Raw genomic sequence first — 18,337 nt, forward strand, 5'->3', positions numbered from 1 at the left:
GCACTATGTTTCCAAGAAAGTTTGGTCTCACAATATCCAGCCATTTACTTTCACATTCCTTGATATTTCGTTTTACAGAATATAGTCTGGCATTAACACGTTTTCTCTTTCGACATTATTGTCCTGGTATTCTACCTGCTTTATTGAGATCTGTTCTGCATTCTTATGATTGACTCTTAGGAGATTGTTAAATCGTCAGTGACTCGCGCAACGTCTACACAACAGAATGATTGTCCCGTCTTTATCGCCCTGGTGGTAGAAAGGAGGGACTTTCTTCCTGCAATCCAACGCTCAAATCTTGTTTAGGGACATGAATAGTTTCGGCTGACCATACAACATCGTTATGTGGAAATCAGAAAAGGTAATAAAATTGTTTACCGTATACTTGTATAAATCTGTTTTGAAAATGTTGACTAGCAGTTTAATGAAAATTGCACGCTTTAGACAAGCTTATGTATTTAATATAACAGCGAAAATTGTTTTCATTTTACTAAGCATTCATATCCCACCATCTTGGAAATTTTAATGGTAGGACTAGATCTAGATGGATTCAATTTAACAGTAAAAATGAACACAATTTAAGTTCATTTGTTCCATTCCATATGAATTGTGTATATGGCTGTTGATTTGCAACCTCTAATCGGTTGCGCAGAGCGTTATAGCCAGATTCCAATGGGGTATCAGGCTATACATGGTGCGACCCCAGATGGTGGCAACCCATTGTTCATTTTCAGTATTTTGCGCGGAATGATATATATACTCGTGAAAAAACACGTTTATATTTGGTGTTTTATTTATCCCACAAACTGACTACGTATATTTCGTGCAATATATTCTTTAATTTTTCCTGCAGCCAGTCGGATTGGAATGGAATTTCATCCTCAAAAAACAGAATCCGAGGCCATTAATTAACATAGAAAAATATTGGTTTTATTATGTTGGCTCGACGAGGGATATTTTCAGAGACCTATTAAATTTGGGGTTGGGGTGCTACCTTATCTTCGTCTACCTAATGGTTGGTCTGCTTTTACTAATAGTAGTCGGATTCTCATTTAGATTCAGATCCAAATCAGATTTGGGGTTGGGGTTCCTACATGGTCTTCGTCTACCTAATGGTTGGCCTGCTTTTATTAAATAGTCATCTGCTCATTTAATAAGTTCTTACCTCTGGAAATTATATTTTATCATTTTATTCATACGTTTATAAATTGCGAATGTTAGGATTATTATGCAAGGATATTTTATCTTTTGATTGATATGCTTATAAATTACAGTTGTTATGATTGATTGTACAATGATTTGATGCATGCAAACTTCACAAATTGTGATTGTTGGAGTCAACCAAATCATAAGTCTCGGTGAAACTGAAACTAAAATCAACGAGATTATTCATTAAGAACTTTTTATGATGACAATTTTTAGTTTAAAATAAATCAGCTAAAGTGACCAGAGGAATCAAACAAATATCTTGTAATTTTTTTCTCAATGTTTTATTGAAAAAGATATTTCTATTTTTTCAGTAATTTGATTTTTTTGCTGCTTGATACGTTTGGGGCTGAGATTAATCTGGAACCTTAATTTGATTTAGTTGTAATTTAGGAATCAAACAAATATCTTGTAATTTTTTTCTCAATGTTTTATTGAAAAAGATATTTCTATTTTTTGAGTAATTTGATATTTTTGCTGCTTGATACATTTGGGGCTGAGATTAATCTGGAACCTTAATTTGATTTAGTTGTAATTTTTTCTCAATGTTTTATTGAAAAATATATTTGTATTTTCTGGATTATTTTGATGTTTTTGCTGCTTGATACATTGAGGGCTGAGATGAATCTGGAATCTTAAGATTGAGATTTGGATTCTAAGAGATTTAATGTCTTTTTACTTAATAATATCGACATTGTATTTTTGGATTAATTCGATTTTTTGCTGAGATGAATTTGGAATCTTAACATTGTGATTAGGATTTCAAGAGATTTAATCTCCTTTTACCTATTATATTGCATCTTTTGAGTAATTTGATTTTTTTGCCGCTTGATACATTTGGGGCTGAGATGATTTTTTTTGCTGCGTGATACATTTGAAAAGAGATTTGGACTTCAAGATATTAAAATTTTTTTACACCGAATATTATTGACTCTGGACTGATAACTATTCATTAAGCGCTCAGATGGAATCTTAACATTGAGGTTTGGATTTCAAGGGAATTTAATCTCTTTATACTTAATATTGTATTTATTTTGAGTAATTCGATTTTTTTGATGCTTGATAGATTTGGGGCTGAGATCAATCTGGAATCTTAACAGATTTATCTTAGCATTTAAAAAAGAGATTTGGCTTTCAAGAGATTTAATTTTTTTTTATACCTAATAATATTGACATTAAGATGGATCCAGGGCTGATAACTATTCATTAAGTGCTGAGATGAATCTGGAATCCTCATTGAGATTTGGATTTCAAGAAATTTAATCTTTGTTTACACCTAATAATATTGACATTAAGATTGGGCTTGTGGCATGGAGAGATTTCCCAAGCATTTTCAGCGACCAAAAATAAGAAGGAAAATTTCTGCTGAAGCTCGACTTGATTTCATTCATCAAATTTTTAAAGAGATGGATTTGTGTTAGCTTTTGTTTTAATTGTATAGTATCTACGGATTTGCATGTGGGAAAATTTCTGCTGAAGCTCGACTTGATTTCATTCATCAAATTTTTAAAGAGATGGATTTGTGTTAGCTTTTGTTTTAATTGTATAGTATCTACGGATTTGCATGTTTTTATTAAACATTGGATTTGTCGTTTGTGTGTTTGCATCTAAAATAATAGGAAGAAGACTGCCTAAAAGATGGTTGGCATTGGTGTAACAAATTTGCATTAGTGTTCTAAATTTTTTGAGAAAAATAAGTGCCAATTGAATAAAATTTTACTTTGTTACAATGTTTTCCTGTTTAAACTTTTGTAATATAAATTTAGAATTTTGATAACTTCTTGAAACTCAAGAGCAAGCATGGACTACTCAAATTCAACAAGGCACAAACCCCTTACATCAAAGTTCATCACGTCAACTTGTAGAGATCAAACACGGGTGGCTGTTGGAGTACGTTGCACTCATATTTTATGACTACCTCGTTAGGTTTTACACTCTGGCCATCATTAGACCCTCTTCCATACATTTTTAGGTTTTACACTCTGGCCATCATTAGGTTTTACACTCTGGCCATCATTAGACCCTCTTCCATACATTTTTAGGTTTTACACTCTGGCCATCATTAGACCCTCTTCCATACATTTTTAGGGGAGTACATATGACCTTTTATTTTATGACTACCTCATTAGGTTTTACACTCTGGCCATTTTTAGGGGAGTACATATGACCTTTTATTTTATGACTACCTCATTAGGTTTTACACTCTGGCCATTATTAGACCCTCTTCCATACATTTTTAGGGGAGTACATATGACCTTTTCATTAAACGGTGAAAATGGATCTCTCTATTTGTATTGCTGGCTGCTGGCTGTTGGAGTACATTGCACTCATAGTTTATGACTACCTCATTAGGTTTTACACTCTGGCCATCATTAGACCCTCTTCCATACATGGAGTACATATGACCTTTTCATTAAACTGTGGAGAATGGATCTCTCTTGTAATTGTAGTTAATCCTCTTCATTACATTATACAAGATACTTAACAATGTCAACTCTAGTTATTCATTACATTATACAAGATACTTAACAATGTCAACTCTAGTTATTATTGAGATGATTAACTGTGTTGACAGTTGGATAGACCACATCTACATTTTTTTTAATTGATATCTATAAAGCACATAGTTTTTTAATTGATATCTATAGAACACTGATAAGTAAGCAATATCTCAATATTGCAAAAGAAATATGTAAAGGAGCACTAATGCAGTAGTGCTTGTAAAAATTATTCAAATGATCTCTACATAATAATATTTATTGTACAATATTGAAAAATTTCATTCAAAGGGGACATTATCCCTAATGCTCATATGAAGATAAATTGGGAAGATCCAAATCCTACGACTTTGTACAATGCTTTGATTATATGCTACATATATATTTGTCCATTCTATGAAAATATTTTGAAGGAGAACTAATTTCAATCATAGAAACAATTCATCAAGAACCGTCCACGAAAAGATTTTATAAAAAAATATTATCAACGAAAAGTCATGGTATATTATTTTTAATTAAAATTTCATGTAAATCTTACATATATTGTTTCAAACAATACATAAGACTTCAATTTAATTTTCTTTCCTTTTTAACTAATTATTTCTGATCTATGTTCACAAAAAGATTCCATTAATCAATATTGTGAATTTTTTTTGGTTAATAATAACAATTCAAATTCAAATGGTCAAGGGGAGAAAAACGAGAGGATTTTTTTTTTGGTTTTAATCAATGTATTTCAAAGATGGATATTAAACTGTTTTCAATCAATATAAATTGGAAATTCACATTTTTACTACGTTTAGAGAGTGGTGATAAAAATGATGAAACTTCAAAAAGATATCATGAATTCTGTCAAATCTTTCATTATGATAATAGTATTTGCCATCACTCCATTATAGCATAGAAACTAGAGGAGCAAATCTATTTGCCATGAAGTAGTCGCAATAAAAATGAAATGAATATTATGATAATAGTAGAATTCTGTCTCATCTTTCATTATGATAATAGTATTTGCCATCACTCCATTATAACATAGAAATTAGAGGAGCAAATCTATTTGCCATCACTGAAGTAGTTGCAATAAAAATGAGGTGTCACTAATAGATTTGGAATATTTTTTATTTACAAAAATGAGCGATCTAAGTTTGTTCACCAAGAGCAGAAAATTAACATAAAGAAAAAAATGAGTAGAAAATTAAATTTGTGCTTTATTGATAAAATTATTAAAGACGACAAAAACAAATATGTTAAAAAGGTGCAAATGATATGAAACGTTAACAGCAGTTTTTTTTTGGAGCTACAGTCAGAAAATGATATGAAACGTTAACAGCAGTTTTTTTTTGGAGCTACAGTCAGAAAATGATCTTACGATTTTAAGTAAGAAGTCTAGGAAAGTCTAGTTTGGAGAGTTAGGAATCTGAAAATGATTTTAAGTAAGAAGTCTAGGAAAGTCTAGTTTGGAGAGTTAGGAATCTGAAAATGATTGTATGATTTTAAGTAGAAAGTCTAGTAATCTATTCGCTGTATATGAGAATAATATGATGTATATGAGAATAATATGATATTTATATGGAACAATATTATGAGAATAATATGATATTTATATTGAACAATATCTTGAGTTTGATTTGAGGGATACTTTTGTCCACTATTATGACTAAATTTAAAAAATAATGTACTTTAAATATTTATATATATATGATAAAAATATAAATTTGAAATTATCATTTTCTATATTTATTATTAAAATTTTCAATATTAGTTAATTGTTGAAATTGTCAAATTTTTATTTGTATTATCTAAATTTTCATTATTAATTAATTGTTTTAAATTTTTGATTACTACTATTATTAATTATCATATTTTTATTGAAAAGAATTATTAAATATATAATTTTATAGCATATTTTTTTATGATCTATCTTATTTATTTCTATATTTAGAAATTATATATATATATATGTGTGTGTGTTTCATTTTATTCATTTGCTTACTATTATAAGATCTTTATTAAATAATTCAATGACCAAATTCAATATAAATATATTGTTGTCATTGCAAATAAATTAGTTAGCATGTAACATTCTTTTGCTTACTAATAATCCAATGACCAAATTCAATATAAATATATTGTTGTCATTGCAAATAAATTAGTTAGCATGTAACATTCTTTTGCTTACTAATACAAGATATTTATTAAATAAACTAATTACCATATTTAATATAAATATAGTCTTGTTACATGTGATGTTATTAAATATTTATTATAATTTATTTTTATATTTAGAAATTATATATCTCTGTGTATTTCATTTATTTATATTATTTATTTACCATCTCTAATAAGTTTTTACATCAATTACATGTTTTTTCCTTGAGACATCAATTACATACCCATTAAAATTACTTTTTTAATTTGATGATTTATATATCTTATTATAGTTATAGTGTTATGTCTTTAGGATTTAGTTCAAAAGAAATTGTTGGTATGTGGAATATAGGGGGTTTTATTATATTGAAATTCCATTTCAACATTTTTTTTAATATAAGAGTGATGATAATTCTATTAATTTTAAAAATGGATTATTTTCAAAAAGAAAAAAATATCGATGCTATGTTGTTTTTGAAAAATTGCATATTATATTTCTTTTAAATTTACTTAATAATTTTTCAACATAAAAATATGAATGAATTTGTCAGTTTTATTTGGAAGAAAATAATGGAAAGGGGAGTAATCGTGATGATTGTGGCATAATACTTAGAAAAGCTCACATCGGTATTGGGAATGCACACAAATATTTCAAACCTTGAAATGAAGCTTGGGAGATTTTAAGGGTGTTTATGATGTTAGAAACAATTTTTGTAAATAATTTATTACAAAAACATATTTGTAATGATGAAAGGGGACATGTAAATTCCAAGGGTTATAATTTTGATGATATGAATATCACATGTTTTGTTTTCGTTTTTCATTCATTTTGTAGAAATAATTCAAAGCTACATTCTATATGTACACACCCTGTGTGTATTACATGATGTATTACATGATGTTTTTGAATATATGTTTTGTAAGCTTGTAAGTTTCTTTTGCATACTTTCTAGTGTTTTCTATACACACCTTGTGTGTATTACATGATGTTTTTGAATTTCCGTTTTGTAAGCTTGTAAGTTTCTTTTGCATACTTTCCAGCGTTTTCTCAAAACTTAAAAAGAGCACTTTTTGGATAATTACATAAAATGGTGGGAAAACAAAAAATATACAAAAGTCAATGTTCCAAGTTCCATATATATTTAATAGTGTAAAAGATGTTCCAAGTTCCTCTGAAAAGACCTCAACTCCTAATCTGGAATCCATGCTCCAATAGTTTGTAGCTTGAATGTTTATGCTTTTCCAACCCACATCTATCCCCTTGCCAATCTTCCTCTAGCATCTAAACCCAAGAACCTCCAACCACCCAATAGAGCTTCTAGATGCTTGTCTATGGAGTCACTCTCTCCTAGTGTTTCTTGTAGAAACATTGCATTCATACTACTAACTTCCATAAACCTCCTTAGAGCATGTTTTTTATGGGGACATCCTAAACCCTTGAAATTATAAGAGAGCAGTTTCATTTGGGTAAGCTCCAAATGGGTTACTCAGATTATATTTTGGTTTTTAGTGAATGTTTCTCAAACCATTTATAACTTGTTTGCATGGTTTTGAAACTCTGCCAACATAAGTTGAAATCCAAGAGGAAGAAATCCTTCTTCATATAAACTTTATGTAATATATTATTTTGTGATTGATGCCATATGAGTTTATGCACATCCTACCAAAGTTTAAGTTTTAAGGATTGACCTACCCTTACCACAATCATTGATCTCAGGAGATTCTTGGGAAGAGTGAATTTTTATAAGAAATTCAATTGGTGTTATTTCCACACCACTATTCACTAAATTAAGATAAAAATCAAAAGAATTTTCGATGGATTCCTAACATGTAATGCATTTAAAAAGGTGAAACATGTTTTTTTGTTGGCATCTTCTCTTCTTAATTTGTAATAGTCTTTTGGAGTCATGACATACTATTCATAATATGCCCTAACATTGTTCCATGGCAAGGAGTATCCAAAGGCATACAATCAAAGAGCTTGTCATAGGCCACACTAAACTAAATCTCACGACCAAAAATTTCATGCAATAGCCCCAACAATCAAGCAATGGTGAAATGATATCCTTGGTAAGGAAACTATTTTACATTGATCATTAGGCAATTTTTTAATTAAAAATCCATAATTCAAGAGCAAAGGAATTTAAAATAGACTTCATACATGGATTTCATCTATGACAGTATTTCAAATAAAGTGGTTGATAGACTTAACAAACCCCTTATTGAGTTTCTTCTTATCTTAGATGTAAGATGTGCACCATAGAAAGAATATAAAAGCAAGTATACCACCGGCTCTTACTTTGGGCTGATCAAGGTTCTTCAACAATGCATAATGTTCAATCAAACTCCCTTTATATACTATATAGTCACATATGGTACCCTACACAAGTTAATTCAATTTTTGTGTCCTAGTTGGTCTAACCCTTCTTCTAATCAAGGAAGGACACTCTTCATCTTAGGGAGGAACATTTTGATGTGAATAAAAATATGTTGCACTCATAGAGGTACGCCTTTTGGCCTTCCATGCAAGGACAATAGGAAGACTATATAGTAGGAGGTGTTCAAATTGCAACCAATGTAAACATGCAAATATGGGGTTTGGGTTGTATCCACCTTTGTCAGGTTTGGGTTGTATTCACCTTTGTCAATTCCCTCCAAACCTTGGGATTTCATCTTTATGGATTTTTTTAGTGGTTGGTCTCTGACCCAATTCAAGCATCATTTTATCTTTGTATTAATATATAGATTTGGGAAGATGGAAATTTTCATCCATCTCTACTGAAGATCATAAAGTTGCTGAACTCTTCTTTCAAAATGTATGCATCCATTGGGCTTACCTTTTTCAATTCCCTCCAAACCTTGGGATTTCATCTTTATGGATTTTGCTAGTGGTTGGCCTCTGACCCAATTCAAACATCATTTTATCTTTGTATTAATATATAGATTCTGGAAGACGAAATTTTTCATCCATCTCTACTGAAGATCATAAAGTTGTTGAACTCTTCTTTCATGGATCCTTGGTTCATGCTCTTTACATTTGTCATCATCATACTACATAGTGGGATAAACACTCTACTGGGCACCCCCCCCTTTGAGTCTTGTTTTGTATTTAAGCCTCTTTCCACTTACAAGATTCCTTTTCCTCTTTCAAATCCCTTTGTATTCCATTGGAGAAAGAAGAAAGACAAAGCTTATTCTTTGTGCAAACATTGTCTAATATCCACAACAAGGTTCAAGGCATCTTATAGTAGACATAGGTGTGGCACTTCATGATTGCCATCAGGCTGCTCTACCATTCCAAGTTTGCGACCAACTTTCGTTGCATTTGGATACTGCATTTCTTTAAAAATTGGTAGCATCCCAATCTCAAGCCCTTTTGGTATGGTCTTTGCTTCATCATATAGAAATGGGCCCTAATCCCTTTAAGTTGGACCTTCCACCTTAGCTTGGCATCCATGATGTGGTGAATTCCAACTAGTTAACGTTATATTAGGGAATTCATTTGGAAGAATTGTTCTAGTGACATATTCAAAGGAAACAATTCCATACTTTTATCCACTCTTTCTTGAAGATACTCTTCTTGATGTTCACATCATACTTACCAGGCATCATCAAATCACCACCTAATTGGTGGGCCACAAAGGCATTTTCCCACTCAAGCCAAATCATTATATTAATGAGCATTTGAGCAACACTTTCCTTGGTGGGCCACAAAGGCATTTTCCCACTCAAGCCAAATCATCGTTTTAATGAGCATTTGAACAACACTTTAACCACGACCCCTAAGGAGGAAAAATTGTATAAACTAAACATGGGGATATTGATTGACGTTGATTGAGTGTTTAATAAGCCATGAAGCACGAGTGATAATTTAAACTAAACCAACCAAAAGAGAATAGAAAACTACAACTACAATACATGTTCACTTATTAGATTATAGTTAATTGGAAAATTCATCATGAATCATCTACCTCGTGATTTCTAACATAATCTCAAAATTATCGTGAATTTTTCTTCTTCTAACTAACACTCTTTAAAGATTTTTCTTGCTCATATTAGAAATTAGGGTTTCAATACTATTATAAATTTGAATTATGGTTTTCAACACCATTTGTTGGGTAGAAACCAATTGTTAGGGGTTTTTACCCTATCTTCACCAATGCACCCCTACTTGGAAGCATTCTCTTGTTTATTTTGACAAATTTAAGAATTTTTTTTGCAGGTTTGACCCTTCCTTAAAGGAACCACACTCATTTTTTTCCCTTATTTCAATCACAAGTTCAAGTTGAAAATATGCACTAATATTGTGAGATCCATAGATGGAAATAGTTAGTTTCCTACCTCAATGGGGCTAACTATCATGCATGGGTTGTTCAAATGGTACCTCTACTTTGGAATACAGGTTTATGTATGTGTTCAAATAATTCATTTTCGACTACCTCTGATGAATATTGTGATCTTGTATGCTGAAGAAGAATGAATCTCATGGACTAATTACTATGTACATGGAATCTTGTCCATCGTGTAAACAAAAAAATTGCAATGCAAGTTTTGGATTCCTTTCACACTCAAATCAATAGACTTGAAATAGAGCTCCCCAACCTCAAAATGATAGATTTCGTCACTATTGAGTAGTATATTTCCAAGTTCAATAATTTGAAAGAGTAGATTATTACGAGTGAACGGAAAAGTAAAAAAAAAACTTTGAATATAGAAATACTATTCTTAGTCGCATATTTTCAACATTCAATAATTTTGGTATCATTTTTTAGTATTCATATTTTTACCCCAAAATTGGCTTCCCCTACTAGGACTACTACCTCCTCATATGTGCATGAGAGGTTTTCCAAAAATAAGAGGCTAATATAATTGTATTGTCATAAGGAGAGACATTTCTTCAAAAATTGCTACCTCCATCATTAATGGATTGGAGATAGTAATTAAAAAAACTACTAGAAGTGATTATCTCTTTAAAGGAAATGCAAGTGATTTTGCACAACTCGCTGTGAAACTACCCTAAGGTCCTCCACTTCTACAAAGCATTGACACTTTCTCTCTAATTATAGTGATAAGCATAAAGTTAAGAAATGAACTATTGGCTATGACTCAACTCTCCCAATGTTTGGTTGTGTAATATTCAAATTGATAATACACAATATAAATATGTTCTCCCTGATCCTAGAGTGGGATCAAATCCTCTTTCTATTTACTACATTACTAACCACACTAAAAATGTGGAATTTAGCTAGATATGGGATGTTAAAGACATTAATGACTACTTTTAATTCGTTGCCTACAAATATTGTAGTGAATTTGAATATATGTATAAGTTGGGGAAGTCTTCTCCACCTCTAACTTTGAATAAGTTCATTACATTAGTGACCAATTTAGATGATGATAGTAATCTATAGTAGTTTTGTCTCAGTCACACCAACTATGGATTCTTGAGGCTTGATTTGTCATCACCTCATTAGAGGCACCCTATAGAAAAACCCTCCTGATGCTATTTATGAGGGATGAGTGATAGGTAAGCATCATTAATAGTCCTTTCCTAAGGATAACTAAATATGGGCCTTTGCACCCTTTGAGTTAATACAAAGTGATTCTTACGGCCCCATGGACACTTCTCCTAGTGGAGTTAAGCAATTCCTCACCCTTATTTATTATTTTTATCAATTTCTATGGGCTTATACCATTAAATCCAAGGATGAAGTGTTTGTCAAATTCTAGGAGTTCAAAAACCTCGTTGAAGCTCAATGTAAGTAGAATATCAAGCGTATCCAATATATGGGGGAGGATAATACATTGGTAATTCCTTTTTCAATGTATTTAGTCTCATGGCATATCTTTGTAGTAGATTATTCCTTATACTCCTCAACAAAATAATGTAGCTAAGTCACAGAATATGTCTATCATGGAAATGGCCCATTGCATACTTCATTATTAGAAAATGATGAGGCTTTCCTCCTAAAGAGAAGCATTTTATTATATAACATTTATCATCAATTGCACACCTACTTGTGTTGTATCTGGTATGACTCCTTATGGGTGCTTACATGGGTAAAGGTTATCGATTTCACATTTTAGGATTTCTAAATCAAGGGGTGCAAGGGTCAACTTGCCTCATAAAAGGCACACTATGTCATCTATCTAGTATACTCCTCACTAGATGATGCTTAGATACATTGATTATTCCTACAGAGGTATTGTCTTCATGGCATCATCATTCACGTCACTGAGTGTCATCAAGTTATCATTGATGACTATGTTCCCTAAGGTCCAGCGATATCTCTTCCATCTCTTCTTTCCATTGATGATTTTAGTGATGATTATCAACATGCCTTCATAGAACGTGCGCCTCTACTTTAGCAAAGTTACTTGTTGATGATTCTCAACTTCTTGTAGTGGATCTTACCACATCTTCAGAGACTTAGTGCTTCCATTTGTACTTTTATGAGTTTTTCATTTGGATAGTATTTTATACTTATCAAGTTGCTTGCTTAGGAAAATCCCCTCCTATTCTAGAGGTATCTTCTAGAATTCCTAACATGGCATGAGAAGGATCACCTCCTAAGGAACGTGCCTCACCATTAAGACACAACTCCCATGAAGGCAATTAATTAATATTTCTTAATAGTTTCTTAATAAAAGTTGCAAAATTTGCTTAGGGAAACATGCAAGTTGTTGAGTAGTAAAATTTAAGAATTATTTAATCTTTTGTAAACAAAGAGGTTCCTTGTAAAACTATGAAAAGCCTTCGGCCATATGAATAAAGCATCACCATCTATTCCAGGTTTCCATTTTCTAAGTTGTTCTATTTATTCTTGGGGTTTTATTTACATGTTACTTGTAACGTGAGACTCCTTGAGCCTCAATAAGTTCTAATACGTCCCTTATCATCTAGGATCAAATCCATCAATCAAGCCTACTCTCCTCACAAAATTATTTTTTCTTCGAAGATCACCCACACACACAAATCTACTTTTAGGTTCCATAATCATCATAGGTTCTCCACCCATTCAATCAATTGTTGGTAATTATTCATTACCGGAAAAAGTGTTGCATGTTCGAATCCCCTTGCTCAAAAATGTATTGTTTAGCTTAAATTAAAAATCTAGACTTTCCTATTTCCCAAGAAGTCAATTAATGAGGGAATTGATACTCAAACTAAAAGCTGCCCATAATTATGAGTAGTAGTGGGAAATTGTGCCAAAAATGTTCCTTAGAGGTATGGGAAAGTACCCATCTAGAAACTTCTAATATGATCTGTGAAATTGTTGATTTAACCCATAAAATCTCACGTTGAGAGGGAGAGAAGGTAATTAATTCACAAATAGCGAATGTGGGATGCACAAGAATGGGTATGGGGATAAATTTTGAGTGAAAATTGTTCCTGGAAATGCTCTAGTTGGTTGCAAAAAGTAAGGGATTTTAAGATTCATTTTTCCCTAGAGGAAATCAAGCATAAGGGACTCCCTTGTGTTGCACAAACCAATTGAGAAACCACTTGTGACTTGGTTATGAAGGAGAGTAGCCTTCATTTTTCCACCATCTATTGCTGAATGAAAGCTTCCCAAATGGCATCATGGTCTGGCTAGGGGGTGGCCAATTGAAAAATATTAAGCTACACAATTGAGCCTATAGTTGGGTGGAAAAAGGCTCACCCTTCATTAATTGCAAACAACTTTAAACTTAACACACATGTATCTTTGCACTTCAATCTTCTATGTAATTTTTATTTAATGTAGGAAAATGATGCTCATGATTGTGTAAACGTTGTGGCATGTTACACTATGAATTTGGGTGTCCTTGTGCATAGTTGTATGCTTGAAATTATAATGAGGGACGGTCAGAGTTTGACTTAATGAGTTTCTCTCCATTTACATTTAACCCGTGTGATTATTCCCTTTATTTTATGTTCACATTCTATCCTAGGTAAAAAATTATAGTTTTACTAAGTTTAAACTATTTTTCACTTGACATGTTGTTGGTAACCAAGGTTGGAATTTTGATTTCTCTTTACCTGTCACACAATTTCTTTTTGACGTTTTTGGTTTTTGTGCTTCCCATCGAGGAGCATTATGTTCAAAATTTTGCCCTTCATGAGTGATCTTTTTTAAATAAATTATCCTTTTTTTTTTAACAGAAACAATTAATTTTTATTTAATGATAAAAGGTTGGGCCGAAGCCTAATCAACCCCTATTACATATTTCTTCAACATATTGCATCCATTCAACACAGAATCTTCAGAATCCGAAGTTGATCCATTAGCCATGCGATGATACATATGGCCGTCATAAAAACCATCTTCCGCATGAGTATGGTTATGACTGATACTTGTTGTTGTAGTTACATAGGATACCATGGAGACGAAGTACAGGAGCATCAAAAGAAGAACAATCTTATGATCCATTTCTGTTTCTCAGTGATAGGTGAACGTCCTTCAAAGCTTTCAACTTTGTTCTCAGCTACCTTCATGGATATATATAACTTGAGCCGTTGTTATATAAACTTGTTTGTTTGGTGAAAACATAGATAGATTGGGATCTTTGTCATCAATACCACACTATAAGCATTAAAATAAGATAGAAAAAGCTTAGCATGTAAAGTCAAGATTTTGTTTGAGTGATGGGTACATTTTTAGTAGGGTCATGATAGAGGAGTTCAACAATCAATGCCACTAACATCAAACGTACATAGAAGGCTTGGTGCTCTCGATTACATGCAAGTTTTATATCCTTGTACATGATAAAATCCAATGGAAACATCGCAATCCCCCCAATCTTGAAATCTCGAAAAACTATTAAGTTTGCTGGATTTTGAGTGGGATCTAAAATTCTACTTTCTCCATATGAAATCCAATGAGGATGGAACCACTCTCAAACATCTTGAGGAAAGTAATGGTAATGTTAAAAATTTAAGTAAAAGGATGAAAATAAAGATAAAAGATAATGTTACTTTTACTTTATTTTCATAACATTAATAGGAAAATATGGTCAAATACTAGGCTGCCCCACTCATAAATTATTGCATTAAAAAAAATTGTGTTGAAAGGGTCATTGGTAGCATTGTACACAACCATCTAGTTCAATGAAAAAAGGTTGGTTCGGTACCCAATTGGCCTTTTTTGGTCCGCGACTTTGGTTTAAATCGATTTTCCCTCGAAAATGGTCAGACTGGTAGGTTTAGTCCGGTGCGATCCTGATAACGCCGCTTAATGCCCACCCAAAACAATCAACTTCATCATTATTTTGAGTCCTTGGAGACCACCCTCCCACTCAAATATGTTTGGCATATAACATTGGGTTCCTTGAGTTCTATCCTTCTACCCTGTTGTGGCTAGCAACAACCCCCCCTTTTTATTTAGTATTAGTAATAACACTAAATAAATGGGGACCCTTCTAAAAATAAAAAACTAGCACTTATGATTCCCTTGGAATAAAACACACTATCATAAGCTTAGGAAAAACATCCGCAAACACAAAATCTTAAGTATTATGATAAGTCTCAAATAAAATCATTTTCTTAATAATAAACATTGCATCACAAAAGGGTAAAGGAGGACATTGTATATAAAGAAACTTTCGGAATTGCGAAAACGCGATGATGCGAGATCACACGCCATACAGATTCATTGCATATTGTAGATTTCATATGTCGCAGTGCCACCTAAGATAAAATATCCCGATCCTGCGATATGCAATAAAGCATCTCGCATATCACATCTCGCAGTCGCATAATGAAACAAATGATTGTTAATGAAAAGGATTAGCGATATGGCGATCCGTGATATTGCAATTTGCGATATTGCGAAGCAAATCGCAAAATCGCTTTATCAACAGGGCTCATCATTCAATGAAATATTTCTCATAATTCGATATTGAGTTATGGGCAGTAATGTCAACTTAGTGGTTTATTGATGGTCATTTATGAGAAAAGATTTAAATTTGATCGAAAGGTTGTTTCACGTAGGGTGATATATTTGATATGATTTCGAAATTAAGAGCTTTCCCGTCACCTTATCACTTACCATTATTCGTTCCTTACTTGTGAACTTGCAGGAGAGGCAAGCAAAACAATATACAGAGCAGTGTGCAGAACGTAATGGGAAAGAAGGGAAAAGCTTCGGTTACTGAGAAAACATAGATGACACCCTTATTCACAGACACCGCATGTACCAGAGAAGCCGACATATCCACTTGGGAAGGCATGTACAGTCTGCTGGAGGAATAAAACCTGAGAGTTATGGAAGTTACAGTTACAGATGATGCATGCAGTTCATATGAAGCATCACTTACTGAAATTGCATGCTCATTCCTACACCGCATAGCAACAAGGCCTAAAATACTTCCCTATACAGATATGGTCAAATGGGTAATAGACAACGTTGATATAACAGACATGCAATTCAAGTCTTGGAACCAGGAGGTTATTGGGTCATTTACCCCACAAAATTTAAGACGCATGTATCATTTCGTGGAGAAATTCGCCAAAGAAAATGAAGATTTGGCGGAATGCACCAAAAGATGGTCAGCAAATGAAGAGCCTTTAAAAAAGGACAAACATGGTATGTACAGTACTGGTTCCCTCTCCTCTCTGTATTGTTTCGTTGCTGCAATGTTATGTAGACTTTTCGAAAGACCTGATATCAATAAATTTTCATTTGAGTGGCTACCCCTACTGGATGTGGCTACCAATGCCACTATTATGGACTGGGCTCAAATATTGTCTGATAACTTAGCCTCTGCTATTTGGAATTATCGGTCTAAAAGGACTCCCTATCAGAGGATTTATCGTCCTTTCTTTTTAGCTGCTTATGTCATTGATGCTATTTGTTTTGTTTCTAGATTTCCTCTCATGGGTTGGAAATGGACAGTACAGAATCCCTTGCCCATTCAAGTCTACCATAAGGAACTGTGGGATTCTAAGTTTACCCCATATTTTTATAGAATCTGCCATGGAGTTATGCTACCCATTCACAAAATGTTGTATAATAAAGACGCCCCAAGATTTTCTCCCAAAGCTGAAATTGATATTCTCCCTGTCGGAAGATGGTTCGGAGAAGAGTTTTTCACTTATATCAGAGTATTCGGAAGCATTTCTTCCCCTCATATACTTCCCTTGTATGTTCCTAGCAAGTTAATGGCCTGTGAAATAGCCTACCAAACCTGCGGGGTTGGAGGAATGAGCAAAGAACTAAAAGACAAGAAAAAAGCAATCTAGTCGCAATTCCCTATGGCATGTGGGGCTTTTGCATAGTTTGATTTAGGTCACACTTTCAGAGAAGTAGACAACATGTTGTGTATACGATTGTTTAAATTCCCAAGGAGATAGTTTGATCCCTTTGATGTAATAAAGAATTTTACTACGGCTGTTAAAATAAAGGTGTTCACTAAAGAAGATGATCTCTTTGACGACATCTTCCAGCAGAAGAGCACACTTAAATAAATTTTGCACATGGCCCAAATGTAGTTTGGCCCAGCGAAATTCCAAGAGTTCAAACTCTACAGAGAACGGAGATTGGCAAACCTCCCCTTAAACAAGTTGCGCTTAGAACCAATAAGAGAAACCACTCCCAGCATCAATATAAGTGGAAGCTCGGGGCCAGACGAGTCTAAATCTAAGTCTGGAAGAGAATCACCAAAACAGTCTAGACAGTCAGAGAACGACCACAATAAAAGTGAAGGATCAGTCAGGGATACTGCCCAATCTAAAGAGAACCCAGAACAACAAGTTTTGTCGCCAACACAGGTGAAGGTTCCCGCTCCCCTCATCCAGCCAATAAAGTCATTAAGAACAGAGGTGGAGAAAGAGTGGGAAACATTTAATGAATTGATCAACACCGAGGAACAAAACATGGAGACACCTAAGAGTACAACACAAACAATGATAGAAACGGTCACTGAAACAATCGTCAATATTCCAAAAACGGAGCACATTCCCATAGCTCCATCATCTGAAATCATGCTGAAGATAGAGGAAATCCCTCCTCTAGATCTGTTTTACAGCCCGCAGCACAAAGTAGTGCTAAGGAGATAGAGAGAAACAAAAATTAGACAGCGTGCTCTCACCTGAGGCAAAGCAGCTAGATGTCCTTTGGCGAGACCCTACCACTGACCCTATAGAGAATTTGACTAAGTTATCCCAGATCACAGGAGCTTATGCTTCTGCTACTATTGATAAAGCATCCGAAGTACAACTATTGCTTAAGGATAAAGAGGAAAAAATCCTATTTTTGCAGCAACAGTTACAGCAGGCCAGTGCTAACCGTGAAGCAGAAGAAAAATTGGAGAAATTACAACAGGACTTTCAACAGATGCAGCTGGGTTATCAAAGCAGTTTGGCCGAAAAGGAACATCAATTACAGACCATGTTAGAAATGCATAAAGAGGACCCCAAAGTCACAAAATTTGTCTCAGAAGCCCTTGCCTTGAATGACCAACTCTTGCAACAGCAAGAGACACTCTGCCAAAGGATATTGCAA

The sequence above is a fragment of the Pinus tabuliformis genome, chromosome 5_1 (assembly GCF_031772625.1).
Source record: "Pinus tabuliformis cultivar Carrire ecotype Pingquan chromosome 5_1, CPIR1, whole genome shotgun sequence".
NCBI lineage: Eukaryota > Viridiplantae > Streptophyta > Pinopsida > Pinales > Pinaceae > Pinus > Pinus tabuliformis.